Genomic DNA, 25148 nt, shown 5'->3' with positions numbered 1-25148 from the left:
AACTACCAAGCCATGTCTTTCCCAGACCGGAATCAAGCATCCAAGGACCGGTTTCTGGCTATCAGCCTTCATTCAGCCTGGATAGCTTGACTCCAGTGATGTGGAGAGCCTGGGACTCACGTCTGAGCATCCCCAGCCCACTCGGGGTGAAAATTGCAAAAAACACAGTTGATGGACAGAATGTAGAAGAAAACAAGTTACTTACCTGTAACTACAGTTATCCAGTATTGGTATCTTTCATAGATTCACATGCCTGAATCATTCCCAGTCGTCGAGGCGGGAGTCCCACGGTAAATTATATATATAATAGCAGTGCCTTAAAACCATTAGTAGTAGGCTAGAAAAGGATATAGGCCCAACTAGGCCCAAAACTTAGCAGCCTATCTACCTCATTATGTAAAAAGAACTGAAAATGTAGCCTCAGCCAATCAGCTAACCTCACCCTCTAGAACCTTCCCAGCCCAGGCAGTTCTCCTCAGATTTTCCCAGCACAAGTGAGAAGTAGTATCCATAATAAGAACTGCCCTGCCGGGGAGGAGGGTGGGTGCATGTGAATCAATGAAAGATACCAATACTGGATAACTGTAGTTACAGGTAAGTAACTTGTTTTCTTATCCAGTATTGGGGTATCTTTCATAGATTCACATGCCTGAATCAGAATACCAAGCAGTAATAACCATATCTGTCGGTAGAGGAAGGTGGGAGACAATCCAAAACCATATATCCCCACACAACCTGGAAGGTACTAGAGCAAGAACATATTTCAGTATATATGCATAATCATGACAATACCTTCATATAATATACAGAGTATTAAAACAGTATTTTAGAACAAATGTAACAATAGAAACAAGAAAACTATAAAAGGCTAACCTCAGTGAAGAAGATGCTGCAACACTGCTTCTCCCACTGACGTATCTTCATGTAGCACCGGCTGCAGGCAATAGTGCTTGGTAAAAGTATGCACACTTTTCCATGTAGCAGCACGGCAGATGTTTTCCAGGGTCACCCCTGCAAATAGGGCTGTAGACGCTGACATCATCCTGGTGGAATGCGCCTTAACCGGTCTTGTCAGGGGTTTGTTCGCTTTCTCATGACAGAAGACAATGACAGAGGAAAGCCATCTGGCTATAGTTGCCTTCGTCACAGCCTGACCACGTGTAGCTTGGCCATAAGCTACAAACAGTTGGGTAGATTTGCGCAAATCTTTTGTCTTTTGTAAATAGAATTTGAGGCATCTTTGGACATCCAAGGAATGCAGCATCCTTTCAGCTGGAGTCTTGGGGTCTGGAAAGAAAGTTTTGAGTTTCACCGGTTGATTGATGTGAAACTGGGTCGGAACTTTGGGAATAAACTTAGGATGAGTTCTAAGTGTCACACAATCTTTTGAAAAATGTAGGAAAGGTTCCGATATAGTGAACGCTTGTATCTCACTTACTCTCCGGGCTGAAGTGAGGGCCAACAAAATAGCCACTTTCCAAGTCAAGAATTTAAGTTCTGATTTATGAATTGGTTCAAAAGGCCTTTTCAGCAATTGAGATAATACAATATTGAGATCCCACTCAGGAGGAGGAGGCCGCACTGGAGGGAAAACTCGAAATAATACTTTAAGGAACTGTTTAATTAAAGAGGAAGAGCACAAAGATGGTTTGTTGTAACTCTTTCTGAATCTGGATATGGCAGCAAGGTGAACTTTGATAGAAGAAAAAGCGAGACCTGATCTGGCTAGAGACAGCAGATAAGGCAGAATCTTCTCCGGAGGAGCCTGTAGTGGATGGACATCACGCTCTCCGCACCACAAACAGAATCTCTTCCATTTGAAGCGATAGGTTCTGATGGTAGACTGTGCACGAGCCTGAGATAGAACAGCTCTACAGTCTGGAGAAATCTCAAGGTCCTTAAACTCTAGGAAGTCAGGAGCCAGGCGTGCAAGTGCAGCGACTGAGGATCTGGATGCAGTATTTGTCCTTCCTCCCTTGTCAGCATTGAAAGTGTCGGCTTGAGGCGCAGTGGAGGTTGATGGGAGAGTATCAGAAGCTCCTGGAACCAATACTGTCTCGGCCAGCGAGGAGCAATTAGGATTAGAGAGCAACGCTCTCTCTTCATTTTCTGTAGAACTTTTGGGATGAGAGGAATCGGTGGGAAGGCATACGCAAAGATTCCGGTCCACCTCATTAACAGGGCATTTCCTCTCGATCCTTGCTGGTGGAACCTGCTGGCAAAGTATATGCATTTGCTGTTCTGTTGAGTGGCAAACAGGTCCAGCGTTGGTGTGCCCCAGAGCCGGAAAATTGTGTCCACTTGGCGTTGTTCGAGTTCCCACTCGTGACATCCTGTGAACGATCTGCTGAGATCGTCGGCCAGAGAATTCTGAATTCCCTGAACATGCTCCGCTCTGAGGGAAATGTTGTGATGGAGTAACCATTCCCACATTTCCTGCGCTTGGAGAGACAGGGCTAGAGATTTTGTGCCCCCTTGCTTGTTTACGTAAAACATGCTGGTGGTGTTGTCTGTGCGCACCAGCACTGCAGAGCCTGCAATTCTTGGCAGGAAGGCTCGCAAGGACAGAAAAATGGCCCTCAACTCGAGGCAGTTGATGTGTTTGTGCTTGTACTGATGGGACCACCGTCCCTGCACTTGAAGGTCTTGGAGATGGCCTCCCCAACCCTCCATGGAGGCATCTGTCGTCAGAGTAAATTCCGGTAGGGTCTGAAGAAAAGTGAGCCCCGGAGACAAATTGCTCTTTGCCGCCCACCATAGAAGAGCCTGTTTCATCTTGGGCGTGACCTTGATTCGGTCTTCGAAAGATCCGTCTATCTGCCGCCACTGTCGATGCAATTCCTCTTGGAGGTCTCATTCTGAGTCGAGCCAGTGGGACTAGATGGAGTGCAGAGGAACACATCCCTAGCAGGGAAACAAACTGTCGGACCGAAAGAGACTTTTTTGACCGTATTTGACTTGCCAGCTTTGTGATCTTGTCCTGACGAATTTGGGTCAAGAAGGCCTTGCACTGAGAAGTGTCCAGTACTGCTCCTAGGAACGTCAGAATTTGTTTGGGTTGCAGTTGAGATTTTTTGACGTTGAGGGTCAGGCCCAGATTTGAGAACATTGATAGAGCACTTTTGACCGATTGCCTTGTTGAAGTTTTTGTTGGACTCTTTATTAACCAATCGTCGAGGTACGGGAATACTTGGATTCCCTGTGACCTCAACGCAGCTGCAACCGGAACTAGAGTCTTGGTAAAGATTCTCGGTGCAGATTTCAGGCCGAAAGGGAGCACTTTGAATTGAAAATGGACACCAGCCACTGTGAATCTCAGATACTTGCGGTGGTTTGGATGAATGGGAATGTGGAAGTAAGCGTCTTCCATATCCAGGGAAGCCATGAAATCGCCTTCCATGAGGCAATTGAGGACATCCGTGAGCGTCACCATGCGGAAACTCTGCTTTTTCAGATATTTGTTTAAGTTTCGTAGATCCAAAATTGGACGCCACTCTCCTGAAACCTTTTCCACAAGGAAGAAGCGAGAGTAAAACCCCTGATTTTTCTGGGATGTTGGAACTTTTTCTATCGCATTTTTGTGCAGCATCTTCATGGCTTCCATGTATAACAAATGAAGACGAGGAGGGGAGGGACCCCTGGGCGGTGACGTTGGAGGTTTCTGCAAGAACTCCAGAGTGTGTCCGTGTTTGACTATGTCCAGAACCCACTGATCTGAAGTTATCTTCCGCCACTGTTGATAAAAGGCGGAGATCTTGGCGCCCACGGAGAGGGAAGGAAGGGAGGATGGTGTCCGGCAAAACTCACTGGCGTTTATTTGAATCGCGTCCCTGGTAGTTAGAACGTCGTTTCCCTCCTTGACGAGAGAAACCCGCTGACGATGACTGCCGATAGGACTGTTGGTAGTACGGCTTATTCCGAGGTTGATACTGGCGGTTTTGCTGATTTTGATAATGTCCTCTGGAAGAAAAACCACGGCCTCTTACTCCTCTGAAAAAACCTCGCTTATACTGTAGTGTACCAAGCGATTTGGCCGTATCAGTATCCGTTTTGATGGCAAGCAATGCGTCATCTATGTGCTTGCCAAACAATAACTCGCCATCATAGGCCATGTCAAGTATTTTGGTCTGGACTTCAGGTCTGAAAGAAGTCGCCTTGAGCCATCCTTGCCGTCTGAGAACTGCCGCTCCGGCCAATTGTCTAAAGGCTGTATTAGAGACATCGAGGGCGCAATCGATAATCTCCGAAGCCGCCCGCTCGCCTTCCATGACAACCTTCCGGACCTCTTCTACACGGTCCTCGGGAACCAGGTTGATGAATTCCGACAGATCTGACCACATTTGTCTGTCATAACGTGCTAAAATAGCCAAAGAATTAGCAATCTTAACAGTAGCAGCGGCATTAGCTGAGAACTTCTTCCCAATCGCATCCAATCTCCTGCCCTCTTTGTCTGGAGGTGTTGAAATTGGTGCCGCCGGATTCTTGGATCTTTGTTGAGCCGCTTGTAAAATCACTGAGTCAGGTCGTGGATGACCAATCAAACATGAAGGAGTATCCGGTGGTGCTCGGTACTTCTTGTCGACTCTTGGAAGAACCGCCGGGATGGAAGCTGGCGTCTTCATTATATTAATCCCTTCTTTCCAAATATATTCAATGATAGGGATAGATCTGGATACCCTTCTATACCCTTCTTTGAAATCATGAAGAAAACAGTCAGTCTGCTCAACCGAAACTGTAATTGCAAATCGAGCAGCTGCCCGGTGCATGATGTTATGAAAACCTCCTATGTCTTCTGGCGGAGAATCTGAAGGTTGTGGCAAATTAGGAGAGGGCATAGGAATGATGTAATCATTCCATGGTTCCGTAGGCGTGGAATCCGGAAGTTCACCATCCTCTCTTTCATCCTCATCTGGAGAGGAGACGTCAACATCATGACCTCCAGTCCCGGGGTCAACATCCTGCCTTGGAGAGTTTGAAGGATGTGGCGGGGAATTTATCGGCATGTCTACTGGCACAGGATTTGGAGTAGGCAGAGTTGGTGGAAACCTCTGACGATAATCAGCCAGCATGGCCTGCAAATCATGAATTAGAGAAGACGGAAGATGAGCCGTGTCTTCTGCGTGTTGTTGCTCCTGATGATAAGGAGTAGCTAAATTCTCCTGATAGTAATGAACCTCATCATCATCTTCATCCTCTTGAAATTTTATGTGTAACTGGGAAGGGTGATGGGCCACTCCAAAAGGCTCTTCATTATCCCCTTCATCATCAGAATCTTCCTCCACGTAGTTTTCCAAAATATGCGAAGGCAAGAGGGGAGACAAATGAGAGTAACTCTGTCTCTGAAATGACTTCATCTGGAAATGGGTATACTGTACCCTTACTGGAGATGTGGGCAATAAATGCGTAGACGGCACATTCAAAGAGGCCAGCGCTGCTGTCGACGGTAGAAGTGAAACAGATGTGTGCGTTGCCGGTATTGTCGTCGACGGTATCGTCATTGGTGTTGTAATCGTCGACGAGGACTTTTTTGAAGCCGTCCTAGTAGACGGGTCCGTCGACGGACTCTTCGTCGTCGAGCTTGTCGTCGATGGAGCTGAAACCTTCGTCGACGGGCTCGTCGTCGACGGGCTTGTCGTCGACAGGGTCTTCGTCGACGGGCTTGTCGTCGACGGGGTCTTCGTCGACGGGGTCTTCGTCGACGGGGTCTTCGTCGACGGGATAGTGGAAACCTTCGTCGACGGGGGAGCCGTCGACGAGAGCGTCGACGGAAGCGATGACGAATGTTTCGTAGATGGTGATTTGGTCGTCGACGGAAGACTCGTCGACGACGAGCTTTTCTTCGATGATTTTTTATCAGAAGAAGAAACCATGACGGACATCACAGGAGAAGTAATTGCTGAGGTGGTAACAGTACTTGAAGAAGTAGAGGACGTAGAATAGGTGGTGACAGTGAGAGAGGACACCAAAGAGACAGCTTTAGTGCGGACTGTACTCACAGTAGAAGACTGTTGACGCAGCACTCTTTGTGGACTCAGAGGGTTTATGAGAGAGTTTAGGTTTCTTCAGTCTCTCAGGAGAACACCTCTCTTTGGAACTGGCTCTCTTACTTGAGGTAGAGGCTCTGTCCTCGTCATCTGTGGCAGACGACTTCAGCCACAAAAGAACTCTTGCCTCTCTATCCCTGATGGTCTTAGGAGGGAAGGTTCGACATATCCTGCAATCCTTCACAACATGTGAAGGATGCAAACAATAAATACAATCAGAGTGCTGGTCGTCCACATGTACCCTCTTCTTGAAGCAGGAACCACAAGCCTTGAAAAGAGCCTTCTTTTCAGACATCTTGAAGAGAATAGAAGAAATTTTGAAGAAAAACTGAGTAGGCACTCAGGGAGACTCCCTTACACACGAAGTGCGGTGAAAATCTGAGGAGAACTGCCTGGGCTGGGAAGGTTCTAGAGGGTGAGGTTAGCTGATTGGCTGAGGCTACATTTTCAGTTCTTTTTACATAATGAGGTAGATAGGCTGCTAAGTTTTGGGCCTAGTTGGGCCTATATCCTTTTCTAGCCTACTACTAATGGTTTTTAGGCACTGCTATTATATATATAATTTACCGTGGGACTCCCGCCTCGACGACGGGGAATGATTCAGGCATGTGAATCTATGAAAGATACCCCAATACTGGATAACAATGTCATACATTCACCCCAGTACAAGGATCTGGGCCTAAATCCATCGTTTTTTTGCACTCCACATCACCCTGGGTTAGACACTGGCTATATGCAAATCAGCTCTGACCCTGTGCCTCGTGGGAACAGTCCAGTCCGAACTACCAAGCCATGTCTTTCCCAGACCGGAATCAAGCATCCAAGGACCGGTTTCTGGCTATCAGCCTTCATTCAGCCTGGATAGCTTGACTCCAGTGATGTGGAGAGCCTGGGACTCACGTCTGAGCATCCCCAGCCCACTCGGGGTGAAAATTGCAAAAAACACAGTTGATGAACAGAATGTAGAACAATGTCATACATTCACCCCAGTACAAGGATCTGGGCCTAAATCCATCGTTTTTTTGCACTCCACATCACCCTGGGTTAGACACTGGCTATATGCAAATCAGCTCTGACCCTGTGCCTCGTGGGAACAGTCCAGTCCGAACTACCAAACCACTGGAATCAAGCTAGCCGGGCTGATGAGGTGTTACCTCGAAACCGGGCCGGTCCTCGGATGCTTGTTTCCGTTCTGGGAAGGACATGGCTCTTGTAGTTCGGACTGGACTGTTCCCATGGGGCACAGGGTCAGCGCTGATTTGCATATCGCCATTGTCTAAACCCAGGGTGGTGTGGAGTGGAAAAACGATGGATTTGGGCCCAGATCTTTGGACTGGGGTGAATGTGTGACATTGATCCACATTCTGTCCATCACTGTTGTGTTTGCAGTTACCGCTCTGGGTGTACTGGGGATGCTCAGACGTGAGTCCCAGGCACTCCACACCACTGGAATCAAGCTAGCCGGGCTGATGAGGTGTTACCTCGAAACCGGGCCGGTCCTCGGATGCTTGTTTCCGTTCTGGGAAGGACATGGCTTTTGTAGTTCGGACTGGACTGTTCCCATGGAGCACAGGGTCAGTGCTGATTTGCATATCGCCATTGTCTAAACCCAGGGTGGTGTGGAGTGGAAAAACGATGGATTTGGGCCCAGATCTTTGGACTGGGGTGAATGTGTGACATTGATCCATATTCTGTCCATCACTGTTGTGTTTGCAGTTACCGCTCTAAGTGTACTGGGGATGCTCAGACGTGAGTCCCAGGCACTCCACACCACTGGAATCAAGCTAGCCGGGCTGATGAGAGGTGTTACCTCGAAACCGGGCCGGTCCTCGGATGCTTGTTTCCGTTCTGGGAAGGACATGGCTTTTGTAGTTCGGACTGGACTGTTCCCATGGGGCACAGGGTCAGCGCTGATTTGCATATCGCCATTGTCTAAACCCAGGGTGGTGTGGAGTGGAAAAACTATGGATTTGGGCCCAGATCTTTGGACTGGGGTGAATGTGTGACATTGATCCACATTCTGTCCATCACTGTTGTGTTTGCAGTTACCGCTCTAAGTGTACTGGGGATGCTCAGACGTGAGTCCCAGGCACTCCACACCACTGGAATCAAGCTAGCCGGGCTGATGAGAGGTGTTACCTCGAAACCAGGCCGGTCCTCGGATGCTTGTTTCCGTTCTGGGAAGGACATGGCTTTTGTAGTTCGGACTGGACTGTTCCCATGGGGCACAGGGTCAGCGCTGATTTGCATATCGCCATTGTCTAAACCCAGGGTGGTGTGGAGTGGAAAAACGATGGATTTGGGCCCAGATCTTTGGACTGGGGTGAATGTGTGACATTGATCCACATTCTGTCCATCACTGTTGTGTTTGCAGTTACCGCTCTAAGTGTACTGGGGATGCTCAGACGTGAGTCCCAGGCACTCCACACCACTGGAATCAAGCTAGCCGGGCTGATGAGAGGTGTTACCTCGAAACCGGGCCGGTCCTCGGATGCTTGTTTCCGTTCTGGGAAGGACATGGCTTTTGTAGTTCGGACTGGACTGTTCCCATGGGGCACAGGGTCAGCGCTGATTTGCATATCGCCATTGTCTAAACCCAGGGTGGTGTGGAGTGGAAAAACGATGGATTTGGGCCCAGATCTTTGGACTGGGGTGAATGTGTGACATTGATCCACATTCTGTCCATCACTGTTGTGTTTGCAGTTACCGCTCTAAGTGTACTGGGGATGCTCAGACGTGAGTCCCATGCACTCCACACCCCTGGAATCAAGCTAGCCGGGCTGATGAGAGGTGTTACCTCGAAACCGGGCCGGTCCTCGGATGCTTGTTTCCGTTCTGGGAAGGACATGGCTTTTGTAGTTCGGACTGGACTGTTCCCATGGGGCACAGGGTCAGCGCTGATTTGCATATCGCCATTGTCTAAACCCAGGGTGGTGTGGAGAGGAAAAACGATGGATTTGGGCCCAGATCTTTGGACTGGGGTGAATGTGTGACATTGATCCACATTCTGTCCATCACTGTTGTGTTTGCAGTTACCTATCTTAGAGTCAGGCACTGGCCACAGCTCTAACTGCTCCTCGCGTCGGGACTACCCTCTGCTCCACTGGGGACCCCGGGGACTCCCGGTTTTGACCCTTCTCCTATCTGGTGACTGCCGGGCCTCCACGTCTCAGGCTTGCCCACTTTGGCGTAGCGACCGGCAAGTTAAAATACGAACTCAAACGGTGGGGATTGGCTCAAAGTATGCTGCTTTCACAGTGCCTAAGACAGCGCCACCCTATCCTTGGGGGGCGAGGCGACCGTATGCCGGGTTATGGGCTGCGCACTCACCAGACAGTCTCTCTCCAGGAATCGGCCCTCCATGGCAGACGCGAGCCCCAGGGCACCCGACTCCATCCGCTGCTCGAGAGCTGGTGAGTCGAACTGCTGGCAGCCTAGTAGATGTTCAGTTTGCTGTATGATAAGTGCATTACAGTCACTTTGGACATGTGCTACGTTGTCACAGACTACTTGTGTTTCACATTCAATCGTTCTTCATAGTTTATGATCTGCTCTTTAGAAAGCTTTTGAAAACTTCCAGCATGTTTGCCTTAGTTACAAAGGTAGATATGCTTGCTCAGCTCGAGGAATGGCTTTGTGGCACCCCCCAACTTACATCCACAAACTGGAAGCAGCTGGATTTAGCACAGTGAGTGCGCTAAAGGTGCATGAAAGACATGTCTTCCTGAGCCTAATGTGGCTGTCATGGGAGCCATTAGTAAAGGTTCACTCGTCCAGCGTTCGGTAACGTAAAGGAAGAAGGAGGCAGAGACTTGACAGGTCGTAAAATGTAGTCAAACTCATTATGTCTTGTAGCGTATGAATGTGATGGGCTCTTACATGGCGGCGGTATGTTTATGTGAGTGCAAGTGATCTGGTTGATTGGGCTCGTCGCTGGCGATATGGAAGTCTTGTGTGTGGTGCATGAATAGCTTGTGATAGGTCCATAAAGGGGTTGGTGCCGTGAAGTGGCATTATGGCTCACGGTCAGAAGGCTTGGCTTCAATATTTATATACTATACAGCCAGCAGGAGGTGCTAAAACCAACCAGTTTAAGTGGTGGATTAACTTCATCAAATTAGTGTCAGATTTTTATTTGTGGTGGTTTAATGGCCTTTTGTAAGAACTTTTTTTTGCCAATATGGGTAGCAGAGGAATTTGTGCCCTAACTAAAATCTAATTTGTTCGCAAATTTCTGTGTGGGAAAGCTATGGGATCACAAGGCTGACACAAATTTCCTACAGCCCAGCGTTCCCCCCAGGTCTCCCGATAAAAATGGTATGGCACTTGTGTGGGTAGGAAAGGGGCTACAACAGGCAATGGCCTAAATCGAACTGTGGAGACTCCAAAATTACCTATCACAAAACAACCTGGTTTTGAGGGGGCACCTGAATTTTTGGCCCCGTGCTCGTAGCCATCTAGGGAAACCTACCAAACCCACACATTTCTGAAAACTAGACACCATGGAGAGTTGAGGTTCACTGTACTATCACCACACTGAAAAAACAGTTCTGCTGTAACACAGGCGTTGTGCACTCGGCACGTTGGGTGAGACACGATGATGTAAATGTAAATGTGGGTGTTCTTGTAAAGCGCACTACGACTCCAAGGAGTATCTAGGCGCTGAAGACCACTGGGGAACCCGTCCTGGTTTTCCCTGTGAGATGGTCCCTTTCTGGGTATCTCCAGGGTGAAACAAGGCATCCCCAACGTCTGTGGGGGGCCGTTGTAGAGATGAGGCAAGCTTAATGCCCAGAGTTGCCGAGTGTGTTCCCTGGTTAGAGTAGGCACCGAGGCGAGAATTATCGAGTCCGTTTTGACCCTGGTCCTCGACCCTGCCGCGTCGGGAATTGAACCCTGGTCCCGGGCCGTTCTCTGCTTACCGGTCTGCCGCCTCTAACCAGTGAGCCACACCACTCCACTGATGAAGCATGCCACCAACTAGGTTGGTGGGTGAAGGTTTTCATAAAAAACAGATGGTTTTTTCAGAACATGAACATTTAACTTCCTTAGTGAGTGCTAGTTCTTCTTGATATTGCTTACATTTCCTCTTCGTGTTTACAAATAATGGGTATAACCCAGAAACATCACTGGGACCTGGGTAAATATCGGTGGAGAAGAAAGTGGTCCAAATGGAACACAATCGAAAAAACAATTCTTTATATAGTGCCATTCATTGAATTATTGAAGTCAGAGGGTGCTACAAGGGACTTGTTGTCAATAAACAGATTGACTCAGTCAGGAGATGTGTTGCATTAATCACACTCAAGTGTATCCATAAGATATCACAAATTAACACAAATCAAACAGTTGAATAAATCATCGGAAGGAAAAGATACACGGAAAAATAAAGAAGTATTTCTGCAATAATTTTTATGAGTTTTGATTATGCAGTTTGTTAATGAACATATGGGGAGACAAATAAACAAACAAATGAATTTGAGCAAAGAAAGTAAAGAACAGAGGTAAACAAATGACTTAAACACTTCAGTTCAAAACTAGGCATCAACTCCTGACAATTAAGACAGACAACCAGCTTAATAAATCAACAATGGTTGTGTGCTCGTGCCAAAGCAGCGTTGGTGGAGATGATGAGGTTGTCGACGTTTCGGTCTATAATGCTGCCATCATGAAGACCATCATCAGGACCAAACAATTCATAGCTGGTGAGAATAACCCCCTAAGTATGAGACAGTAGATTATCCATTAATTATACAGATTAAAATATCCTGGAAGGTACCTGGAAGGGGTATTTTGGTATAAAATGATAGCAAACAATATACTTTTTGATACACGGTATATTATATTTTAGATGAGATATTTTAATCTGTATAATTAATGGATAATCTACTGTCTAGTAATCTTCGCCATCCTCAAGCTCTTCAAAGTCAGGGTGGGCCTGTTTCCCGTTGTCACCCCTAAACAGTGGAGGTGGCTCTCTCTCCGTCGCCATCTTCCGCCACTATACCAGCCTCCAGCCGACGCCGCACAGACGTCATGTGCTTGATGTTGCTTTTGAACGCATTATACAAGCCTTTCAGGCATGCTTCTGCTCCTGGTGATCTGGAACTTGGCTTGGCTTCTGCAGATCTTGCACAGACTGTTCTTCCATCAGCAGTTGCTGAGGGGGATGGATGGGAACATGTTTGCAATATGGATCTTATCTGATGGGTGCCTCAGGGAATATAGTCTGCGGGTGCTGGGAACAGCAATGTTTCATCTACCTCTCAGAACACAACTAATCTGGCAGTTTCGAGTTGTGGGACTTACTTAATTTGGTTGTCTTTTAAATGCAAAGTTGCTTCTTACATTTATTTTTAAATCCAGCTTTTATGTGTTTAACAATTTTTTAGCTGATTTCTATATGATCTTTCCAATTAAAGAAGTGTGATGCGTTTTTTTTTACAATTTAGTAGTTTTTTTATACTTGGTGGCCCCTATATTTTAGCATTTGTCTAGGGATAGGTTTGTTTTATAGACTTACGTTCAAGGAGTTGGTGTAATGTGGACAGGATAGGCCTGGTAAGAAATACCCCCCCATTTACAAACTCAAGTTTCTTAGGTTGCCTTCTCTTTATACACAATGACTTTTGAAATATATTTGCATATCTGACAATGCAGGATAACATTACCTGAATAGGTATTGCTTCCTCTTTGAAGGCACACTATAATGATACCTTGGACATTCAGTGCAAAGGATGAAGTTAATTGAGCAAATGTCATTGTTGCTATTATCCAGTAGGCAACAAAGCTATCAACCCCAGAATAAACAAATGTGGTCTCACTGGGGTTTCAACATGGCCACATAGGTACTGATATATATATATATGAGCTTCCTTGTTTAGAGCAGAGTAGCACTCAGCTGACACTGCGAGGTCACTGCATGCCAGAATTCCAGTTCAGCAGATTCCTGTTTACACACAGGAGGGATATCCAGCTCTATACCAATTTGGACAGCCTGATGACACTTACTGTAGACAACCCACCTCTCTATATAGTACACCGAAATGGGGTATACCGCACAGAGAGGTTGAGGAGACCCTTATTGCTTTACAGAGGCAAAAGTAGATAATACTAACGCTCAATTTTTGTGGTAGTGTGCGCGAGTCGTTAGGCTTATAACAATGTAGTGCTAAGCATTTGTAGTACTCCCAGAGGCAATAAAGGATACACACACTCAATAAACACAGCCAAGACCAAATTAGAAAAACAGTACTTTTTATATGAATATTTAGACCAAGAACTTCTAGTATAAATCAAATACTTTTCGCAATATAGAAAAATCACAGTAAATACAAGATTTATAGTTGTGCGCAATTATGCACAATACACTCCCTATGTAGAAAAAAGGCAATACAAAAAAAATCAATGCAATACAGTTAATTTTGTGATTCACCTTTTGGAATCAGAAGGTTTGGGGACCAAAGCCTTAAGTTCCAGGGCAAAGTTCCCTGGATATTTCCGGATTTCACCAGGAGCAAGGACAACAGACAATTTGTAGCAGGTGCAATATGAAGAAAAGGTAAAGCAATAGTGGACTTGTAGGCAAGTCTGAAGGTTCTCAAGGGACATAAGATTTTGCAAGGGCTCTGGGGCCATGGGAGCCCACCTAGTTCAAAGATGCCCTGGCCGGGCAGGCTGGGTGCAGTAGAGATGTGCAGATGGGCAACGGCGTGCACAGAGGCACCTCACGGTCATGGGCTGGCATTTTTGGAGCACCTATATTGGGAACTGCTGGGCCATTGGTGAAGTGGATCTCCAGTCCTGTTGTCCATCGTCAAGCTTAGGTTTGCTGTAGAGTTGGAGTCCGCCTGGTATTCGTGCCTTTCGCTCCGGTGGATCCTGCGGCCTTGAGACTTGGTGCAGAGGTCAAGTTGACCCTCAAGAGCAAGTGTACCTTTGGCTGGCACTTGGAGAAGTCAGTCGGGCTGGAGAACTGGACAACGCTGGACCGGACTTCGCAGTTTTTGGGAACTGTGGTTGCAGGGAGATGATACTCTATCTCTAGGGAGTTCATTGACGATTTGCAAAGTGCTGATGATCCTTCGGGGTTTTGTGGAGGCCCCACAACAATAAGACGAGCTGGAGGATGGCGACTGTCGAGTACTGTGATGCAGGCAGGAGTTTGCGGCCAAAGCCCACCACGAGGTCTGCAGTTCTCGGTCCAACAGCGTTTATTAGTTCCTCGTCTGCTTGTGTCCGTGGATACTACTTTCAGGGGCTGGGGATGCCACCTGAATACTAAATTTAGAGGTGTTTGCAAGGGAGTGACAGGTATGGGTTAATGGGACCCTTACCTGGGGTGACTACACTCTTGTGGGAGGGGAACATATCCCTAGCCCCGATTAGAGAAGTCCCATCATCTTCAAGATGGTGGGCACTGAGAAATGTGCTTCACCTAACCTCCAGCACCTAAGTGGTTGAGTTCGAAGACAGCTTTCTTCGTTTTTCCACCTGTCTTCCCGCCAAATGTGGTGTGGACAGGAGGGGCAGCCTGTCCCCATCAGGAGAGGCTGGGGGTCGCATTTCAAGGCAGCAATGCTTTTGAAGCTTCCCCCCACAGTTGGCTCTTACTGACCAGGGGGAGTAGTGAACGCATCTGCCCAGGGCAGGCATTGTTCTCAACCTTTGAGCGCCAAGGCGCTAACCCCATGAGATCAGAACTCTGTCTGGTAGAGACAGGCTGGCTTAGGCCAGTTGGTAGACACACTAAGGGTTGGTAGGTTTTGGGGGGCCCCTCTAAGAGGTCCTCTGTGTGCAGTTAATAAACACGACACTGGAATCAAAGCAGGTTTGTTAAGATGAGATGTTTGGTACCAAAACATCCAATAACACAGTGAAGTCATCATGGAGCTGGGGAGCCCCTAATTACTAGTATCCAGCAAATGAACAAGTTACTTACCTTCAGTAACACTTTTTCTGATAGATAAAGTTTCTACCTTTTGAATTACCCCTTGCGCAGCAGTCCACAGAAACATTTTTTTATAGCTTTACCATATCGACGAGGACGTAACAAGTACGGCTCTGCTAGTGACTCCGCCTGACATCATCGGAGCCACCAGACTACCTTGGTGTGCTGACATCAGTTCCACCCACTTTTTTCCGCCCCTTCGAGGCGAACCAACAACATTTCTCAAGTATGAACAGTATACAACATATGCACAAATATACCAAGTATACTATTCAAGAAGAAAGGAAACTGCAAATTCTAAAATATAGACATTTCCTAGCGAAAAGCATATAATTTCAAATGACAATGAAATACAAGAATGTCTTACTCAAGATTCTTTTCAGTATAAGTAGGCCGACAACGGGGAGGCGGGTATGTCAGTGAACTCCACAGGCAGATACATTATCCACCAGAAAAAGCGGAACCGAAGGTAAGTAACTTGTTCAATTTCAATTTCAAAATACTTTATTTCGGTGTTCATTGATAGAAACCATAAAAGTTACACATTAAAATACAACACGTTCGCTAATTATAAACACAGTATACAAGTTACCCTAGAAAAAAAACGATAGTGGTGATTTGATAGCAACGTTAACTCAAGAGCAGAGGGAGTCTGGATTGACCAATAGTAAAAACCTTTAAAACATACTGACATTAGAAATCCAAAAAATTTCTATAGTTCATTGCGCATTTCAGGAAACCTGCCACGAAAGGGATACAATCAGGTTTAAGTAATTGCAAATAAAAAAAGAGCGGGACGTACTTGCACAAAATTTAGCTTTTTTAAAAGAGGTTTTAAATAAAAAGTCCTGGGCATTTCTTAATATGTACAAAAGAACAAAGTGAAGCAAGTCCTGTGGAGACTTAGTGTCGCAGCCAGAGGGTGCTAACACCTTCCCTTTGTGACTGCCACTTGGAACTGCCAGTAAAAAATGAAAAAGGTTAAACCTGAACCTGATTAATAGAAATCGCTTATATGCTGGCAACAGCCATGATAAATACGGCTCCATATCTAGGGGGGTTTTAAGCATGAAATGTGTCCTCACACTAGGTTTCAGCAATTCTTTCTCCCCTCTATCCATTTTTTTTATTTGTGTGAAGGAGTACTTTACGAGCGCAACATCCATTCTATTGATACCTTCAGGTTTTAGGAACAAGTCCAGACGTCCCAACTCACTAAAACAAGTTTTTAAATATTTAAACCAGAGAATGTTCGTCATATGATCTAGGCTCAGGGCCTCTCTTAAAATACTATGAGTGAGACCTAAGTGCTTATTGAGCCAACATTGCAGCCAAAAGGTAAGAGGACATAGGGCCAGAGTGTCACTTAAAAAGGGCATACCGGTTTCTTCGTGAACTGACAAATTCGCAGTCCCCTTTGGGACGCTCAGTAGTTTTAAAAAGTTGTTTTCTGTCACCTGAAGACCCTCAAGACCACAGTATCCCCATAGATCTCTTCCATAACTAGCTATGGATATACATTTGGCCCGATAAATTTTTAGCATAGCTGCCACTGCTCAGTTGCCCATTTTAGCTGCAAATCCAAATAGCGCCGCATTTGCCCTGGTAACCTCACCCCTTTTTTTGTTTAAGAGTGCAGCCCAGTTGAGCCGATGATCTAGCAAAACACCCAGATAAGAGAATGTTGTACAGTTTGGCACCCTCATTCCGTTCACCACAAAAGGGTACTGTCTTTTTGGACGAGGCCCTACCTGCATCACGTAAGATTTGGTATTGTTAATGGACAGGTCACGCTTGTCCATAAAACCGTGAAATGCATCAAGTAAGGTTTGAAGCCCTTTTGGGGTCCGTGCCAGCAGGACTGCGTTGTCCGCATAAAGCAGGACGGGCAGTCCTCGCCTTCCCACAAATGGATAGTCGGTCCCTGTTTCTAGCACAGAACCTTCCAAATCGCTATTATATAGGTTAAAAAGGAAGGGGGCTAATATACACCCCTGCCTAACCCCCCTTTCAATGTCAAAGTTCCTGGATACTTTCAGGTCATTGGAGTATCTAATATTGGCCTTGGTGTCTCTATGGAGATCCCTCAGGAAGTCCACCAGGTTGCGTTCCACTCCCATGGCCTCCATGGACCACCACAACTTTCCCCGATTAACACTATCGAAGGCGGATGAGAGGTTCATGAAGGCCATAAAGATGGACCCAGATCGAGCCAAGGTGTACTTCCCTATGATCAAATAGAGATTTAAACACTGGGCCATAGTTGAGTGACCTGGGCGGAACCCATACTGGATATCTGAGATGATCTTATGCTCATCTGCCCAGGTACACAGTCTTTTTAAGATAACTCCCCCCAATGACCTTAACAAAAGAGTCAATCAAAGAGATTGGCCTGTAATTCATCGTACAGTTTCGATCCCATTTTTTATATACTGGTACGATCGTTGAAACACCCCAGGATGCAGGGCATCCTCCATTAGCTGCAGCATTACACACAGCAGTCAGGATCCCAGCCCAAAATGAGGAGTTTGATTTAATAAGGTCCGGGGGGATACCATCCGGTCCTGGTGCTTTTTTGTTGGTCAAGTTATCAATAGCCTCCTCAATTTCATTTTCAGAGAACATCACTGTTTCCTTATCCGTGAGCCTTTCAAGTGGGCCTGCCTGGCTAGACGTGTTTTTAAATATTCCTACAAAATGGGGCACCCATTCGTCTCTGTTATGTTGGAGCCCACTTCTCTGACCCCTTCCGCTAAAAAAGGTGATCGGTTAATGGTGCTCCAAAATCTAGAGCTACTTGATAGGGTCACAGGATCTAGGAGCTCCCTCCATAGTGCTTCTTTTACTTCCGCCTTGAGATTAGTCAAGGCAGTTTTATAGTTTTTCCTAAGAGTACTGATCAAGGCTCTATCTCTGGGTATTATTTTCAGCCCAGCCTTGAGATCACTCGCAGGTTTAGAGCATAGGCGACAGAACCATTTGGGTGGACTGGGTATGCTAGTTCTCCCGTGGGCAAGTAGCATGCCTCCTACTTTGGATGCGAGACCTTCAAAAGATTTTAAGATACCTGTGGGCGAAGATTCGTGATCAAGGCAACAAGAGAATTCTGCCTCACAAGCGACCTTACGTGAGTCAAGGAAGATGAACGGAATTATCTGGCTCCATTTAATCCGACGCCCTCCGTCTGTGGGTTGTAAGTTGTTACTACTGTGTACTTTATCTTTAGTCTTCATTATGCTCCCTCCTATGGTCACACAGACAGGGTTATGGTCACTATGTGAACTTGGAATGATAGAAAAACCCTGGAGGAGGGGTAGGATAGATGTGGATAATATATGATGAAATGCGTTACTTACCTGTAACAGCAGTTATCCAGTATTGGTGTCTTTCATGGATTCACATGCCTGAATCATTCCCAGTCGTCGAGACGGGAGCCTCCGGTACATAAAAAAGTAATGTCCTATAGACCTACATAGAGAAAATAGGCCTAAGGGCCTCCCCTTAGTAGCCTTTCTTAGTCCTTATGTAAAAAGGACCAAACTCTCCCAGTCAGCCAATCAGCTCCGACCTCCCCCTAGAACCCTCCTGGGAGGAGCCTCAGTCCCTCAGATTTTCGTACGCACCCAGCTAGGTAGGCGTAATGTTGTCAGAGAGGGATGTGAGTCCTTCCCGGGGAGGCGGGAGGGTTGCATGTGAATCCATGAAAGACACCAATACTGGATAACTGCTGTTACAGGTAAGTAACGCATTTCTTATCCAGTATTAGGGGTGTCTTTCATGGATTCACATGCCTGAATCAGAATAGTTAGCAGTCAGATATGCACATTTGTGATGTAAATCAGTTCTGCAGTCATGTTAGACAATGCATATAACATCACATATAGTATCACAAGAGCAAGGAATGTGCATACCTGGATGGCGGGAAGTAGGAAGGCTCACCTCACTGAAAGAGATGGCGAAGCACCGCTTGACCCACTGCCATATCCTTCTGAAGTTCGATATCCAGGCAGTAGTGGCTGGAGAAAGTGTGCGGTGACTTCCAGGTCGCCGCTCTGCCAATGTCCAAGATTGGCACCCCCGCGAAGAGTGCTGCTGACGTGGACATCGTCCTGGTGGAATGTGCAGTGACCTGATCAGTCAAAGGCCGTCCGGCCTGGTCATGGCAGAATGCAATCGTTGATGAGATCCATCTTGAGATGCTTTGTTTCGTGAGGGACAGGCCCATTCTTGGTCTGCTGTATGTCACGAACAGTTGTGAAGAGTTTCTGAAAGTCTTAGACTTATCTAGGTAGAACCTGAGACATCTTTGAGATCTAAAGAATGTAGAGCCCTTCCTGCTGCGGTTGAAGGGTTCGCAAAGAAAGTTTGAAGGATTATTGGCCCATTGAGATGAAAGGCTGAAGGCACCTTTGGAATGAATTTTGGGTTCGGTCTCAGCACCATGCTAGCATTCCTGAACTGCATGTGCGGTTCCGAATGGACTAGCAGAAAAACTGCATGTGCGGTTCCTGAATGGACAGAGCTTGGAGCTCGCTCACTCTTCTGGATAGAAAACCGCCTGTAGCCCACTGACTCTTAGTGGGGATTGTTCACGAGACATACTTTGGGTCAGCTCCGTGTACTGGTTGAACGGATGTTTCATGAGCTTGGTAAGAACCACATTGAGATGCCAGGAGGTGGCAACATCCTTACTGGCGGGAAAGATCTATATAAACGTTTCAGAACTTGCTTAAGCAACCCGCTTGACCATAGCGATGGGCTCGTTTGAATTCTTTTATAACGAGATAGCACTGTTAAATGTACTGTAATGGATAGATAAGGCAATATTTGCACCAGTGATGAGGAGAAAAGCCTATTGCTGCGGTCGAAACCGCAGACACAAAGCGCTTCCCTTTCCAGGAATATGTTCATGTGCTATCCGCACTTGCTCTGGCAAGAATGTCTACAGTCCTGTGGATTATTCCGATTGTGGAACTCTGAACTCAGTCTTGTGTCAGGGGTCAGGCGACCAACCAGAGAGACTTCATACCCTGATGTCGAACTGCATTATCGATCATAGTAGCAGAGATAGATACTGCCGCCGGTGGATCGGCGGCTACAGGGATAGGTGGTGGAGTTCTGTGAACCAATGTCGCCTCGGCCCAATTGGGGCTATTAAAATCAGAATACAAGGCTCCACCAACCGTGTCTTGAGGACAATGGGAGCATCGGGAATGGTGGAAAGGCCTACGCAAAGACATTGCGCCATGCGGTTGGAAATGCGTTCCCTAGCCAATTACGGAAGTGTGGGCATCCGGCTTTCATTCACGTCGCAATTAGATCCATTTGCGGCGTGTTTTATCTGGAGAAGATGGGGCCAATGATTTGTTGGTCCAGCTCCCTGTTACAATGGTTTCTGCCTGCTGAGCGCATAGGTGAGCCCATTGTTCGTCTTATTCTTGGTAGGCAATCTTGAAGGCCCAGGAAGACCGTCAGCAGTTCAGGCAGATTGATATGTAGTGTCTTCTCCATAGGAGACTACCTTCCGCATTTTGTGACGACGTGAGGAACCGCCGGAAGTAGGAGTGACAAGCCTTGAGACAGTTTTTGAGAGGATATTCCTCATTGTAGGACTCCGGCCATGTGAGGATTCTCTTTTATGTGGCAAGATGACCATGTAGATTGTAACCACTGCTTCGATAGCGCCTCTTGTAGAGGTCTCGTTCGTAGTTGAGAGCGAGGAACCAGGAGGATACACTATCACTCTCTGATGGGAAAACCTTTGCTGACCGTGTGGCCAGGGTTATACCTAGGAAACTGATGTACCTAAGAAACTGATGTAGTGAGAAGGTTTCAGGACCGATTTTTCCTGATTGAGGATGAGATCCAGCATCGAAAACTGAACAGGCGTTGGGAGACCTGGACACGTCTTTTAAGGATGAAGCCTTGAGCAGGCAGTCCTTCAGATACAGAAGACTTGGTGTCCTAGTTATGTCGCTCCCAGGGAACTGTATTTCGTGAATATGTGTGGTGCAGACTTGAGCTCGAAAGGCAGAACGCGGAATCGTAAATGTCTGCCCACTACTGCAAATCGTAAGTACTTTTAGCGATTCCTGTGAAGTGGGATATGGAAGTAAACGTCCTGTTTGCTGGACCTCATGGATTACCATGCGAAACAACTGCCTCTTTTAGGAGGGTGTTGAAGTCTCTGAAGCCCAAGGTTGGTCTCCTCCTCCTATCTGTTTTCTGGATTTAAAAAGGAAGCGGGAACAAAAAAAACCTTTTCCCTTATGAGGAGGAGGTACTCTCGCTACAGCTCCTTTGAGGAGGAGGAACACTCGCTATAGCTCCTTTCTACAGCATAATCCAGACGTAGATGCAGCTGTATATCTTGATAGCTCCGCTGCCCGTTCCATGAGAATACAATGTCTCAGAAGATGGGTGCTTGTTTTGCTAGTGTCGGCGACTGAAGGCATTGTGGTCTACTCTGGCCTGAAGAGCAGGAAGATTGGAATTGATAATTTCCTTCGAGGGAAGACCTTCTTCTTCCTCCCGTTGTACTAAAGGACTGGTTCATATACTGAAGAGTGTCCAAAGCTCTCGCATTGTCTGTTTCGTTACTTTTCGTGCCAATAGTGACTGGCCCTCATCTGGCCCGTCCACAAACGTTGTTTGCACCTCAGGACGGAAAGGGCCCTCCTTGGATCCGCAAGACTGCAGGTCCAGCCACTTGCGGAACCCTGTCATAGCGATATTCCTCGCGCAGTCTATGGTTTAACGCCAATGCCTCGCCTCAGCGGAATCCACCTAACTTCCTCTTCGGATGAGTCTGGTAATTCCGGCTGGTATGGGGCCAGTGTGCCCACAATGTTCCATGCTAGCGTACCAAGAGCGCTAGAACGTTCACAGAGGAAAACCTGTTCGTAAGGTTGTCCACTCTTAGACCCTCCTTATCAGGAGGAGGTGACAACGGGGCCGAAGGATCCCTGGAGTTTTTCTAGGCCGCCTGTGGCACTACGGAGTCCGGCTTAGAAAGTTCCTGTTTAGCACGCCGGTGCTGTATCTGGCGCCTTATACTTCTTCTCCAACAGAGGGATCACCAGTGATACAGAGGAGGGGTACTACCGGACCCTTACCTCTTCTGACTATAGGAAATGGATAACCCGTATCGATCTTACTGCCTTCTTGTAGGGTTCTTTGAAGACGTACAAGAAGCAGGCCTGTTCTTGAGAGGTCATGGAGATCTTAAAACGTTGAGCAGCTCTCCCTACCACCTTAGAAGAGATTCCAGAGTGGTGGAGTTCCTTCTTCGTCTATGAATCCGTCGACGAGGTAGCCGTCATAGACTATGCCATCGTAGACGCGCAGTCATAGATGACCATACCCCCTTAAAAGAGATGACAGACTCGGTGGATCTCCTCCTTCGTTGACGAGTTCGTCGACAAGATGTCCGTCAGAGAGTATGCCGTCGTAGACGAGCAGTCATAGATGAGGCCGTCTTAGACTACTCGTAGACAAGGCCGTCGACACCGTCGTAGACTAGCCTTCGTAGCTGAGTCCGTCGTAGATGAGGTCATCATAGACTAGACCATCCTAGACGAGGCTATCGTAGACGAGTCCCTCGTAGACTAGGCCATCGTAGACGAGGCCCACGTAGACGAGGCCCGCGTAGATGAGGCCATCTTAGGCTAGGCCATCTTAGAGAAGGCCCTGGTCGACCAGACAGGCTGTCATAGACGATGTCTTCAATGACTATGCCGCCGTAGACGAGTCCTCGAAGATGAGCCTATGTAGATGAGGCTATCGTCGATACCGTAGACAGGGCGTCGTAGGCGAGCAGTCGACTCCTTAGACTAGCCCTTGTAGACGAGGCCGTCATGGACTAGGCCGTCGTAGACTAGGACATCGTAGACTAGGCCATCGAGCACTAGGCCTTCGTAGACGACTAGGCCATCGATCATTAGGCCTCCCTAGAGTAGGCCAGTAGACTAGGACATCGTAGAATATAGATTAGGCCATTGTAGACTAGGTCCTCATAGAATAGGCACTGTAGACCAGGCCCTGTAGACGCTGTAGACAGGCTGCCGTGGACGGGCTGCCGTAGACAGGCTGTCATAGACGCGCCCACTAAAATGCGCCTTCGTAGATGAGGCCATGCGCCTTCATAGATGAGGCCATCATCGTAGATGAGGCCATCATCGAAACCGTAGACAGGCCGTAGACATGCCGATTAGTCTTCGAGATGAAGCCCTCATTGATACCGTAGACAGGCCTTCGTTCCGAGAAGCTGTCGTCGATGGTTGCGTCGGCGACGTCGATGGTCTCGTCGTCGACGGCGATGGTCTTGACGTCGACGGTCTTGACGTCGACGGTCTCGCCGTCGACTGCCTCGTCGTCGACGGTCCTCGCTGACTTCGACTGCCTGGTCGTCGACGGTCCACGCTGACGTCGACGGTCCTCGCCGTCGACGGTCCTCGCCGTCGACGGTCCTCGCCGTCGTCGACGGTCCTCGTCGTCGTCGACGGTCCTCGTCGTCGTCGACGGTGCTCGTCGTCGTCGACGGTCCTCGTCGTAGTCGACGGTGCTCGTCGTCGTCGACGGTCCTCGTCGTCGTCGACGGTGCTCGTCGTCGTCGACGGTGCTCCTCGTCGTCGACGGTGCTCCTCGTCGTCGACGGTGCTCGTCGTCGTCGACGGTGCTCGTCGTCGTCGACGGTGCTCGTCGTCGTCGACGGTCCTCGCCGTCGTCGACGGTTTTGAAGTCGACGTCCATGGTGTCGTCGGCGGCCTCGTCGTCGACGTCGATGTCCTCGTCGACGACGCTCCAATCGTCGACGTCGACGGTGTCGCCGTCGACGTCTATGGTCTCGTCGTCGACGTCATCGTCGACGCTGTCGTCGTTGTCGACGCTCACATTGCAATGATGATGGTTTTGACGTCGATGGCTGCTTAGGCTGTACCTCAGGAGGTATAGACGACGCCTTTCTGAACGATCCTATGACCAGAGGAGGGGATATAGACGGCTCTACGTCGTCTATGTTGTCTGATAATTCTCCAAAGCAAGTCCTTTACTCTCCTTTCCCACAGAGTGGGGAGATCCTTGAAGGACTGCGCCCGGAAGACCCTTGAGCGGTCTTTTTTGGGGCCTTCTCAGGATGGTACCCTGAGGAATGAGTCTGAGGAGATTCTCTATTGAGGTCTCCTGGACTTTGAGGGCAACACCTCATCGCAGTAACTGGAGAAATAAATAACCTCCTTTCTGGCCTTAACCATATTAACAGCCTCTGTTCACGACCCTTCAAAAGTCACTTGAAAAAGCAACATACCTTGTAGCCTTTGGTCTGTGAGTGTGAGGAACCGAGCAGAGCCACCTCTTGGAACAAGAAGTGCAGGCTCCAAACAGAATTCTTCCGTTCTTTCCCTTGTTAAACCTTCTTTAAAGAAAGTATTTGAAGATACAGAATGTATTTGAAGATAATCCATAGTAGAAAAGCCAAATTAAGTGAAAAAAACACAGAATCTGAGCAGAGCTCAGAGGAGACTCCCTTAGCACAACGTGCGGTAGAAAATCTGAGGGACTGAGGCTCCTCCCAGGAGGGTTCTAGGGGGAGGTCGGAGCTGATTGGCTGACTGGGAGAGTTTGGTCCTTTTTACATAAGGACTAAGAAAGTCTACTAAGGGGAGGCCCTTAGGCCTATTTTCTCTATGTATGTCTATAGGACATTACTTTTTTATGTACCGGAGGCTCCCGTCTCGACGACGGGGAATGATTCAGGCATGTGAATCCATGAAAGACACCCCTAATACTGGATAACTATAAAAGTCCCACAGCCTCTACCCCTAAACGTGGGGTCCCTTAGTTTGCTGAGTGGGGGGGGAAACTCATTGCAGAGGATAGGTATTGCTCGTCGAGCATATCGTTCAGTACACTACCCTGTGTGGTATGCTCGAAATGGAGACCCGATATCAGTGGGCATCCCAGTGTCACCCGGGCGTTCAACTTAGGGTCACCACACGGGTGAATGTTAAAATCTCCTACAAGGAGTTAGCTTGTCTAACAAGAGCCACCTTCCTGTTTAACAAACCTGTTCAACTCAGCAATCCCACAACCTTCTTCTTTGTTGATGGCATTGTAGAAATTTATCACCAGAAGGGAATTGTCCTTTTGACCCAGGG

At 47.6% G+C, this 25148-nt stretch overlaps 1 protein-coding gene across 1 annotated transcript in view; it reads right to left on the bottom strand.

Moving 5' to 3' along the window:
* Positions 1 to 25148, bottom strand: part of TOPAZ1 (testis and ovary specific TOPAZ 1) — a 2142665-nt gene that overhangs the window by 1947968 nt on the left and 169549 nt on the right. The window lies entirely within an intron of this gene.

This window comes from Lissotriton helveticus, chromosome 10 (assembly GCF_964261635.1).
Source record: "Lissotriton helveticus chromosome 10, aLisHel1.1, whole genome shotgun sequence".
Lineage (NCBI taxonomy): Eukaryota > Metazoa > Chordata > Amphibia > Caudata > Salamandridae > Lissotriton > Lissotriton helveticus.
This window is presented reverse-complemented; position numbering and strand designations above follow the sequence as displayed.